General features: G+C 38.5%; 1 protein-coding gene across 1 annotated transcript in view; it reads right to left on the reverse strand.

The window, feature by feature from the left end:
- Positions 1-10,193, reverse strand: part of PRRG1 (proline rich and Gla domain 1) — a 151,795-nt gene extending 141,602 nt beyond the window's left edge. Inside the window, exon 1 of the mRNA XM_049704806.1 lies at positions 10,021-10,193. The gene's annotated coding sequence lies outside the window, so the exon portion shown is untranslated. The remainder of the gene's footprint in view (positions 1-10,020) is intronic.
- Between the last annotated feature and the right edge of the window lie 300 nt (positions 10,194-10,493).

Below are 10,493 nucleotides of genomic sequence, written 5' to 3' on the forward strand. Positions count from 1 at the left end.
ATACTCTGTAATGACCGATAGGGGAATAAGATCTAAAAAAAGAGTGAATACATGTACATGTATAACTGATTCACTTTGTTGTACAGCAGAAACCAACACAACACTGTAAATCAACTATACTCCACTAAAAATTAATTTAAAACATACAAAACCAAAAACAAAACCGAACCAAAAAAAAAAGGAAAGAAAGAATGTGTATGATACCATTTACATGAATTTCTAGAGCAGGCTAAACTCATCTATGGTGGAAAAAAAAGACAATGGTATTTCCCTGTGGGGTGTTGGGAGATTCACTGGGAAGTGGTACGCAGGCATGAGAAAATTTATGGGATGATATTAACATACTGTATTCTGGGTGCACAGATCTGTGCATCTGTGGAACCTCACCGAATGGCACACTCAAGACATCTGCATTATATTGTATCGAAATTTTACCTCAAAAGAAAAAAATACAACCAAATATTAAACTCTAATGAATTCTAATGTACTTTAGGGAGAATATACTGATATGTACGATCTACTTTCAAATGTGTTGAAAATCATTTGGACTGATGCAAGGATGAAGTAATGGATAGATGGACAGATAAAAGCAAGTAAAGTTAAATGTTATTTGTAGAATCTCTTTGGTGAGTGTTCACTGTACAATCCTTCCCACTTGTCTGTATCATTGAAAAATTTTATAGTAAAATATTGGAAAAATACTCAGCAAAATGTGATATAATTAGGAGATGTTAAATAAACATTTTTTTCTATCCATATTTACTGAGTCTCATCAGAATACAGGAATTTCTTTTGGCTACAGAATACAAAAGTTAGTTACATAATAATTATGACTGCCATGTATGTGCAGCTTAACTTATTTAAATCTTTAGATAATCCAGGGAGCCAATATTTACATTTTTTAAAAGGTCTTAAAGCACATTGGAAATTCCAATGTATATCTACAGAATTCAATCTGTCTGTCCATACATGTCTGTAAAAATATATATGAAAGAATATCCTCTGGTTTACTGTCATGATGGAGAGAGTATGGCTTTTCATTTCTAATGTCCATGGCTCATTTTGTTTACAACTTTCATTGTATCACAGAGTAATCCAAAAGCATAGTCTATCATCCTCCTGAATTCACTAAAAGGTAAGGTTATGTAAAAAACATATTTCGTTTTCAATGAATGTTTTATATATCTCACTAATGTTAAATGTCTATTTTAAATAATCCTTCATCACATTCAAGAAATGAGGTGATTCTCTGTTCATTATAATTGGGCTACAGAACCTCTCGGAAAATACTTGGCAATACGGATACAATGCCTATCCTCAAAGAACCTGAAAACTAAAAGAGAATGCTGTTTTTGCATCTAACATGTGCTTGCAATATCAAAAATATGACTTCAAAAGTACGAATTTTAATTCAATACAAAATATAAATGAAATTTTATGGTTAGGCACCTCAGCATTTTAAATGCCAACTTTATCGGTACACCTGGGAACACAGGAATGAATATTTACTTAGTTGCCTCTAAAAATAAAATAAATCAACTTTTAAATATATATTTTAAAGTCCTTTACTATAATCTGTAATTTGCTATTTCAATTTAACTACTCAAGAATTTGGTAAAAAAATTTCAAGAAAAATATAAAGATTTAAATCACAAAACACTAAATGATGTAAGGTATAAAAACAGGAAAAGTCTGTATTCTAATAAAATATATTGAGGGTGTGTATATTATGGGAACTCTCTTTGGCAGCCATTCAGGTATGCCTCTCAGATCTTCCTTCAAGAAAGAAAATTCTTGCTCAGCTACAAACAGTAGGCTTAGCGGGCAGCCTCCAGCTATATCACCTTCAGGATGCGCCTCAACTTCGGAGGTGGGGGCAGAGGCGATGCATGCTTGATGGGCAATCCCCACCATGTGAATGAGCATGGTGGGTCACTGGTACCTGGCCCTTCCTGCCCAATGTGGGACTCCTCTAAGGAGCAATCTTTGGTCTGGAGCTCCCTCTCGGGTTGGCTGAAACTTGATCACATCTGCATTTTGGTCTGAAGCTCCTCGCTTTCCTTTCAGAAGTGTCAAATCAGCATCTCAGGATCAAGGTTTTCTCTGCCCAAGCCTTCCCCGGCCATTTACCTTTCAGAGATGTTACTTCTCCATCCTTCCCCCAAACCTCTTTTTATCCTGATTGTCTCAGAGTTGACTTCCTGGAGGTCCCAAACAGGCACTCTTCTAAGCCCTAAGTGCATTAAATTTGGATCATCTTTTTGGTGGCTAAACAGTTCTCAATTGTTGGAAAAGGATACTATTAATATGGCATTGTCGATACTGGAATAAAAGCTAAAATAATTACTATAAATATAAATTGTACTTCTGCATACTCTTTTATTCCCCAGGCTAACTGTCTAGTTTCTGGTTAAAAAGAATGAGTGCTACACAGAAGGCATTCACAGACCCTGGATCTTCATGCAAAAGAGCAAGATCTGTTATGAGAGGTTTGACTAGGGTGTGGTCACCGAGGACTATGCCTTAGGGTACCAGCATTTCTTTAGAGGCTGAAAAATTGTAAATAATTAAAAAAAAAATAGCTCCCTTTCAATGAGCTAACGCCACCGATTCTGACACTCACTCCTTCCTGCCAGTCTCTCTAACCACCTCCCAGACAAGTGAATAAGTAAATTCCAGCTAATATTTGTTGAGTACTTGTATGCTGGCCACAGTGCTATGCTCTTTACATATGTTTATTCCATGGAATCATCACTTCTACCTACTACAGTTTAGTTCTATGATTATCCCTGTTTTGCAAATAGCCAATCCAAGGCTAGGGAAGGTTAAGCACTGGGCCCAAGGTCATGGCTGCTAAGGGTCAAGGACTAGATTAGAATCCAATAAGTGTGTGATCCTAATTCACTCAGTTCTGAGAGGTTAAGTGTCTTCACCTAAATACAGAATGGAGCTAGGACTAGAATTCAGGTCTTCTGAAACCTCATTTGGTGCTCTTGCCTCTAAATCATGAGTATCCCTTTTAAGGCTAAGAGTTACGATTCTTAATCTAAGACGTTCGATTGAATTCTGAAATCCTATAGTCAAACATATATCCAGCTTTCAGACAGAAAAATCGATACAACGTTCAGTGATTTTGTATTTGCTCTCTGTTTGGTCTGAGTGTTTGTTGGCCATTTTGTCTTCAGCTCTAATATGTCTTTTGTTTCATCACAATCTGAGCTGATTTTCTTAAATCTACTATCACCGGGAGAAGAGGGGCCGAGTCTCTTTTTACCTTTGGGAAGAAGCCCAACAGAGCCCTACCTTAATAAATATTACTGGATGATATTTGCTTCCTTCTGATTTGTCTTCCCTTTGGATCAATAGCTGTAGACTTTGGGGTATCTTCTCCCAATCTGACCCCCAAAATAGGGAACATTTTTCTCCAAATAATTACAGATTTTCCATATAAGACATTTGAGAAAAGCCCAATTGCTAATTACTAAAACATTGAGATGATTCTATCAGAAGCAACCTGGGATTCCATTGCCCTCTTCACTTGAGCCCTTTATAGCCTAACCAGAAGTAGTTATTATTATGATCCTGGATAAGAGAAAGGAAATTCTGTTTATTTTGTCGGGAGGTAGTGATTAATTTCCCTCATTTCTCGTGGGTAGACCCCTCTGGGTGACCTAGGCCAATACAATAGGCTAGGTCTCAGGATACGTCTGACACCATTTACTTCAATATGATTTTTTAAGGTAAGATAACAAGAGAGAGGCAACATTGAAATGTTTGAAAGCAAGGTGCAACGGGAATCCTACACCAGCTACAGAAGGCAACCTCAGCTTGAAAAGACCTTGGCCCTTGTTTTATATAAGATGAATGTTGCATAGGGACAGAAGGGTGGAGCCGGACTGGTACAGGATGCCATGGGCCACAGGCACATGGCATTACTGTTTTAAACTCTTAATCTTTAAAAAACTATGGAAGGAAGGGTTGAGTGAAGTGATACTTATCTGTCACGGGAGCTTTGTATTTTCATAGGATTTGGGTCTTATTTTTGTGTTTGTAAGCTAATAATTTGCAGAAAAATAAACCAGCTTGTAGGACAATTCCCTCATCAAAAGCAATTAGGGGGCTTCCCCGGTGGCGCAGTAGTTGAGAGTCCGCCTGCCGATGCAGGGGACACAGGTTCGTGCCCTGGTCCGGGAGGATCCCACATGCCGCGGAGCGGCTGGGCCCATGAGCCATGGCCGCTGAGCCTGCGCGTCCGGAGCCTGTGCTTCGCAACGGGAGAGGCCACAACAGTGAGAGGCCCGCATACCGCAAAAAAAAAAAAAAAAAAAAAAAGCAATTAGGATTGGAATTGGTTTGGTAATTGGCAAAGCTGGCTAAAGTGGAGAATTGAAAACTTCATTTTAACATAAAGCTATATGTACATTTATTTATCAGTCTTTTGACTTAAAGCCCGGGGGCCTTCTTTGAGTATGGCTCCATCAATAGATGGTCCCCGTAGTCATTCTTGAATAAACCATATACATAGTAGCAGTAACAGTATTAATAATAACATGTGAACATTTACAATGTGTCATGTACTTTTAGTCCTCCCCGTACCTTTTTGAGGTAGCACTTATTATCATCCTCGTTTCACATTTGAGGTTAAGAAACATTTTTTTTTTTTTTTTTTTGCAGTATGCGGGCCTCTCACTGTTGTGGCCTCTCCCGTTGCTGAGCACAGGCTCCGGATGTGCAGGCTCAGCGGCCATGGTTCACGGGTCCAGCCGCTCCGCGGCATGTGGGATCTTCCCGGACCGGGGCACGAACCCGTGTGCCCTGCATCGGCAGGCGGACTCTCAACCACTGCGCCACCGGGGAAGCCCTAACACTATACCTTTATAACACTTTTACTCTATAGGGGAACAAAATTCGCCACACCAAAATGTGTCTCTTTGACATGCGGATTATTTCAAGCTGAAAACCATCAAGACCCAAAAGACTCAGGAAGAACCTCTGACCTTCCACCTCACTGCCTAAAAGAATTTAGACAGAAGTCCTGTTCCCAGAATAGAGCTATCACTAGAGGTATCTAAAGAACACAGGCTAGATGTATTGGGGAAACTCAGCAGGGCCTAGAGATCAGGGTCCACTCTGTTTCTGCATCATCTCTGCAAGGCCCAGCAAACATTTGTTTAGCGAACATTTGCTTTTCCATCTCTGTGTGAATTGCCTTCCTCCCCGTTGAAGTTCCAAACCACTGCCCCCAACATCCTCTTTTGTCTTTAGCTGAAGATGGTATTTAAGGTGAGGGCTTCACACATTCTGGCAAGTTACTCAGTTTTCCTGGGTCTCTCCCACGTCTACATGTTACTAAATTTTTGTTTGATTTTCTGCTGTCAATCTGTCTCATGTCAGATTAATTCTTAGACCGGCAAGAAGAACTCAGAAGGGTAGAGGAAAAAATTTTCCTCTCTGACGCCTCTTCATTCATTTAGTTGCTTCATGCTCTTCTAATATCACTGTCTCAAATCTTCCATTCTCTCCATTTCTACAGACTGCCTCCTCAGCTAACCAGCTGTTCATGATTTTGTAACGAATTTGCCCTCTATCTCCTTACAAAGATCATCAAGTTTTCAGTGCACACATTTTCTAAATTGTAAACAGTGAATGAATGATGGGACTGTGAGCGATTTTTTTCTTTTTGATTTTTTGGGGCATTTTTTGTATACTTTATATTGTATAAATTCTAGAAAATATGATATATAATATATTAATATACAATAATATATTAATGTATTATAATTCTAGAAATATATTATAAATTCCAGAAAATATTATGTACGGTATTAAAATAATAAAATAATTTCTTCATAAAATGATTGTGACAGAGATACTGGCTCTTTCAGAAAATAGTTTTTGATCATTTCTGCACAAAAATCCTGTATCGGATACAGAAATTGCCATCTATTCCTATATCTTTTGGTTTCTCGCTCCACTTCTCTCCCTCTCTGTATATAGGTATGAAAGGAGCTAAAAAAAACTGTGTTAAACATTTACTTAGTAAAACAGGAAAGAGGTTAAAGTTCGTTACAATACAAAGAACCCCACCAGAGAAACTATGAAAGATCAGCTAAGATATTCTAAGTTAAAACAAAATTAAAACCCAACTGTAACAATAAAACAAACCATGCACGGTAAGTCCCAAATCTGACGTAGGGAATACTCTTGAAGGGAGAATCAGTAATCAATGGAGAACTTTTCAAGCTTTGGGATTCCTGAATGGATTACACGTAGGCCACTCCCACATGTCAGGGCAGAGAGCCCCAGGAGAGATAGGTCAAAGCCCATCCCACCAGCCTCCCTGGGGTTGAAGGACAATCAGCATGAAGGGAGCCCAGCTGCACCAACCTCAGTGGCCGGCTCTCAGTGCTCCCACCCTCCATATAGGCTGCATATTACCTTCTTGTATATAAAAGCTACATATCCTATACCTCTTATTGTACAAGAACTACAGACTCCGTATTGCCCTTATAATATAGAGCAGGCTGCTAAAACTACTGAGAAAAGGGAGCAGAAAGAACATCTTATAAAACACCGCCCTCGTACGCAAATACCAGTCTGTCTATAACTACAGATGTCACCCTTTACTGTAAGTGGGCCTCTCTGCTCCTTTTGGATCAACTGCATAAATACTTTTCTGAGGTAATCTTGATCCTATCAGTATTCTTGTAATATGCAAGAAGTAGCAACTTTCTTTCCCATTAAGAAGAGAAATGTGGACTAAAAACCGTATCTTTTTTTTTCCCTCTTGTAGCCTCGATTACAAGGAGAGCGTTGCACATACGGTGCCATGTGTTCACCGTACCACTTCCTCTTCTTGGACACACAGAAAGACAACATTCCCAACCTCCCCTGCAGATGGACTGGGAGCATTTCACTGAGTTCTTGCCAATGGAATGTAGACAAAAATGGCACGCCGTTTCCAAGTCCGGCTATAAAAAGCCTGTGTGCAAGCAACTCTCTGGCTCTTTCTCTCCCTACAGCAGAGGTCATGCAAGCCACGTGTTTATATGGCAACATCACAAGATGGTGCGACGCTGGATCCCTGAGTCACTAAATGGACGAGAGCCCCTGCCAACCCACATCAGACTTTGAGGGAGAAAACCTATACTGAAGTCCAATGTCTTTATCTATAATGACTTAGAATCAAGGTCACAGCCTTTGTGTTTACTTCTCACCTTATGTCTTCTGTAATGCCACTTATCCTTCCTTCAAATATCCTTAATTTATAATATGAATTTCCAAGTAACTATAGTTCTGTTTACTTTTTATTTTACTATCTTTTGAAAGTTCTATTTTTAAAATATTTAAATAGCTTATAGAAAAGTTATATTTGGTAGGCTCACTTTTAATAGCTAGGCCGATTATTTTTATTATAACATCCCACTAGCGAAAACACCATAGAAACTTTTACAGTCACAAAGTTCATTTTATAGTTGTCACGTTTGAAATCACACAGAGCTATCAGTTTTGCTATCAGTACAGCTGAGTAGCTCTACTAGATCCAACCCTGCCACAGGAAACAATTTAAGATGCCGGGAAAAAAAATACCAAAAATAATATAAAACAAACAGTGACTGGGAGGCATAGGAGAATAAACAAAAACAGTAGATCTTGGAGGGAATTTGAAACTCGGAAGAAGGAACAGAGCGCAGTACCAGTTTTCCATCCGTTAGACCGAGGAAAAAACAAAGGTATCTCTACCTGGAGTGGCTAAAACTCAGAAAATCTGCAGAATTTCTGGCCTGAAGAAATAGAGGATAGAATCCAGGGCAACCACAGCCACTGGAAAGCAAGGGTGTGACAATGGAAAGGAGACAAGAGAGGGGGGGTGCATCGATTTCTCTCTACAAATTTCGCTCAATTCTCTGGCTGACCCCTGATCTGCACAGGTGCTAGGGTAGGCTCAAATTAACACAGCTAAATCTAAGAGAGCTGAAATCTGAGATGTTGCCACCTCAGGAGATTCAGACCATGAAGTCTGAAACCAACCAAATGACATACCCGACTTAAAAACAAACAAACAAGCAAAATATCAAAATCAACTCTTCAGGAGACTAGAGCAGAATCCAGAGTCTCCATGATATAACATTCACAATATCCAGGGAAAAATCCAAAATTATACAACAAAACAGGAGAACGTGGCCCAGTGTTGAGGAGAAAAGTTAATCAACAGAGATCAACCCTAAGATGACGCAGTTGTCCAAATTATTAGGCAAGGATATTAAAGGAGCTATTTTAATTATGCTCAGGGGAAGTAAATAAAAATACCCTCACAATGAATATACAGACAGGGACTCTCAGCAAAGAAGTATCAACTATAAATAGAACCCAGTGGAAATTCTAGAACTGAAATCAGATAGAGCTGCAGTCCACCTCTCAATTATGAATTACAAAGTAAAATTAATTTTTTATAACATAGCTGTAAACAAAGAAGAACAAAGAGCATTGCTCAGCACCCAGCTCTAAGTCGTTACTGACTGACAGTGTACCCTGAGAACCATTCAGGATGAAAATCAGGATGAGGCACTCTGTGCTTTGGAGAAAACAAGCCCCTTAGATAGTTAGATCCATACATAGAAAAGCACTAAAATCATTAACCTGAGATACCTGTTCTTTGTGAACAGCAGTAATCTTCTACCAAGATGCATGCTTGACTGCATAGATTCCCTAGCCAAAAATCATATATAAACTAGGCTTCTTCCTCTTCCTCTTCAGAGCAGTTCCCTCGGAACTACTGAGAGGCTGTCTCCTGGGCAATAGTCCCCAGCAAGGTCTTGACATGTACACACTGCTGTATTTAAAATGGATACCCAACAAGGACCTGCTGTGTAGCACAGGGAACTCTGCTCAATATTTTGTAACAACCTCATTGGGAAAAAAAATTTGAAAAAGAACAGATACATGTAATATGTATAACTGAATCACTCTGTTGTACACCTGAAACTAATACAACATCGTTACTCAACTATACCCCAGTATAAAATAAAAAGTTAAAAACAAACACCAAACTCACAACTCTTATATTGTGCATTTTTCTTCAAGTCGACCTATCAACAAAAGGAGCAACCTGCCCCCATCACCCCCTCCACTTTTCTCCAAATTCCTTTTATGAACTAAGCATTGAGAAGAGCCTGAGGGCGTGGGGAGAAAAATACAAGTAAGGAATAATGGATTCACTTCCCTTCCTTAAAGGAGTTTACGGTCTTAGAAATAATTTTGTGAAGCCAAATCTACTCACCTTTATTATGAGGAATGTAACAGAAATAAAAATATCTTTGTTACAAATGATTTATCTATTCTAACTGGAATGAGAGTATTGGAAAATAATCCTTTTTGAGACAATATTAAAGTTCTTTGATAGACATAGCTATTTGTCACATCACTTCTATTTTAACGACAGATCATTTCAATAGGCTTCACATTGCAATTCCAGTAACTCCATGCCATCTCTAGTCCTCAAACTATTCATTACTCTCACTATCTTTCTTCTTTTTAACCTTATCCTCTTGCAACTTTCTGGCAAAACCCATTGCCCTTTAAGGCCAGTCTTTTACCATTTCTTCCATTAAGAAATCTTCAGTTTGTGGAGAAAAAACTAAACTTAATTACAAAGTAGTCAGTGGGTGGCAAGCGGAAAAACACAGGAGGCCGATGCTAAAGACGCATAAATGTTACAGGAATCGTAGAGGAAAGGAAGAGAGTGTCAAACCCTACTCGCAATAGATGAAATATCTTCCTTAAATTATTACTCATATTCTGGAAGTGCCCTGTGAAACTATATGAAACGTGTTAAACGCTGTCCTAACATTGTATTTTATGCATTCTGAAAAATCATATTGCTTTAAAGGATGAGGAAAAAAACCACAGTGATGCTTAGAAGATGTACATTGCACCGCACTGTCGTTTTCTAACATTTCATACTGTGTGACAGGATCTCTTCATGACATATTTATTATGAAATTGACATTTTAATTTTACCTGATGCCAGGCACTGGCATTTTAATCCTGTCAGGCATCTTCTCTTTTCATGTGATGATCTCAGTGAATGCTCTGCTTTGTTCTTTTCTTTTGTTTTCAATTCCGTTTCAAAACATACAGTGTGAATGTTTTTTTCTTCCTTTGTTCACAAATATTTCACAGCCCCCCAGTACCTAAAAAGAAGAGTAGATAAAACACATACTGATATTGTAGTGAAGGTAATGTTATTGTAATTTTAAAAGACAACATTCACAAAGCGCAAAAAATGTTTAAAAGGAGAAAAGCATTACAAAATAACAAACAAACAAAAAAGACAACATTTGTTAATAACATGATCCCTCTATCTCTGCCCACTTTCTCCCTTGGCTGATATTTTTAAAAGTCCACAGGAGATCTTCATATGGCTTCTTGGATTTTATTCTTTTTACAATTCTCAGAACAAAGAATAATTGTGCCCCAAGGCTAAAGGAACA

The sequence above is a fragment of the Orcinus orca genome, chromosome X (genome assembly GCF_937001465.1).
Source record: "Orcinus orca chromosome X, mOrcOrc1.1, whole genome shotgun sequence".
In the NCBI taxonomy this organism is placed as follows: Eukaryota; Metazoa; Chordata; class Mammalia; order Artiodactyla; family Delphinidae; genus Orcinus; species Orcinus orca.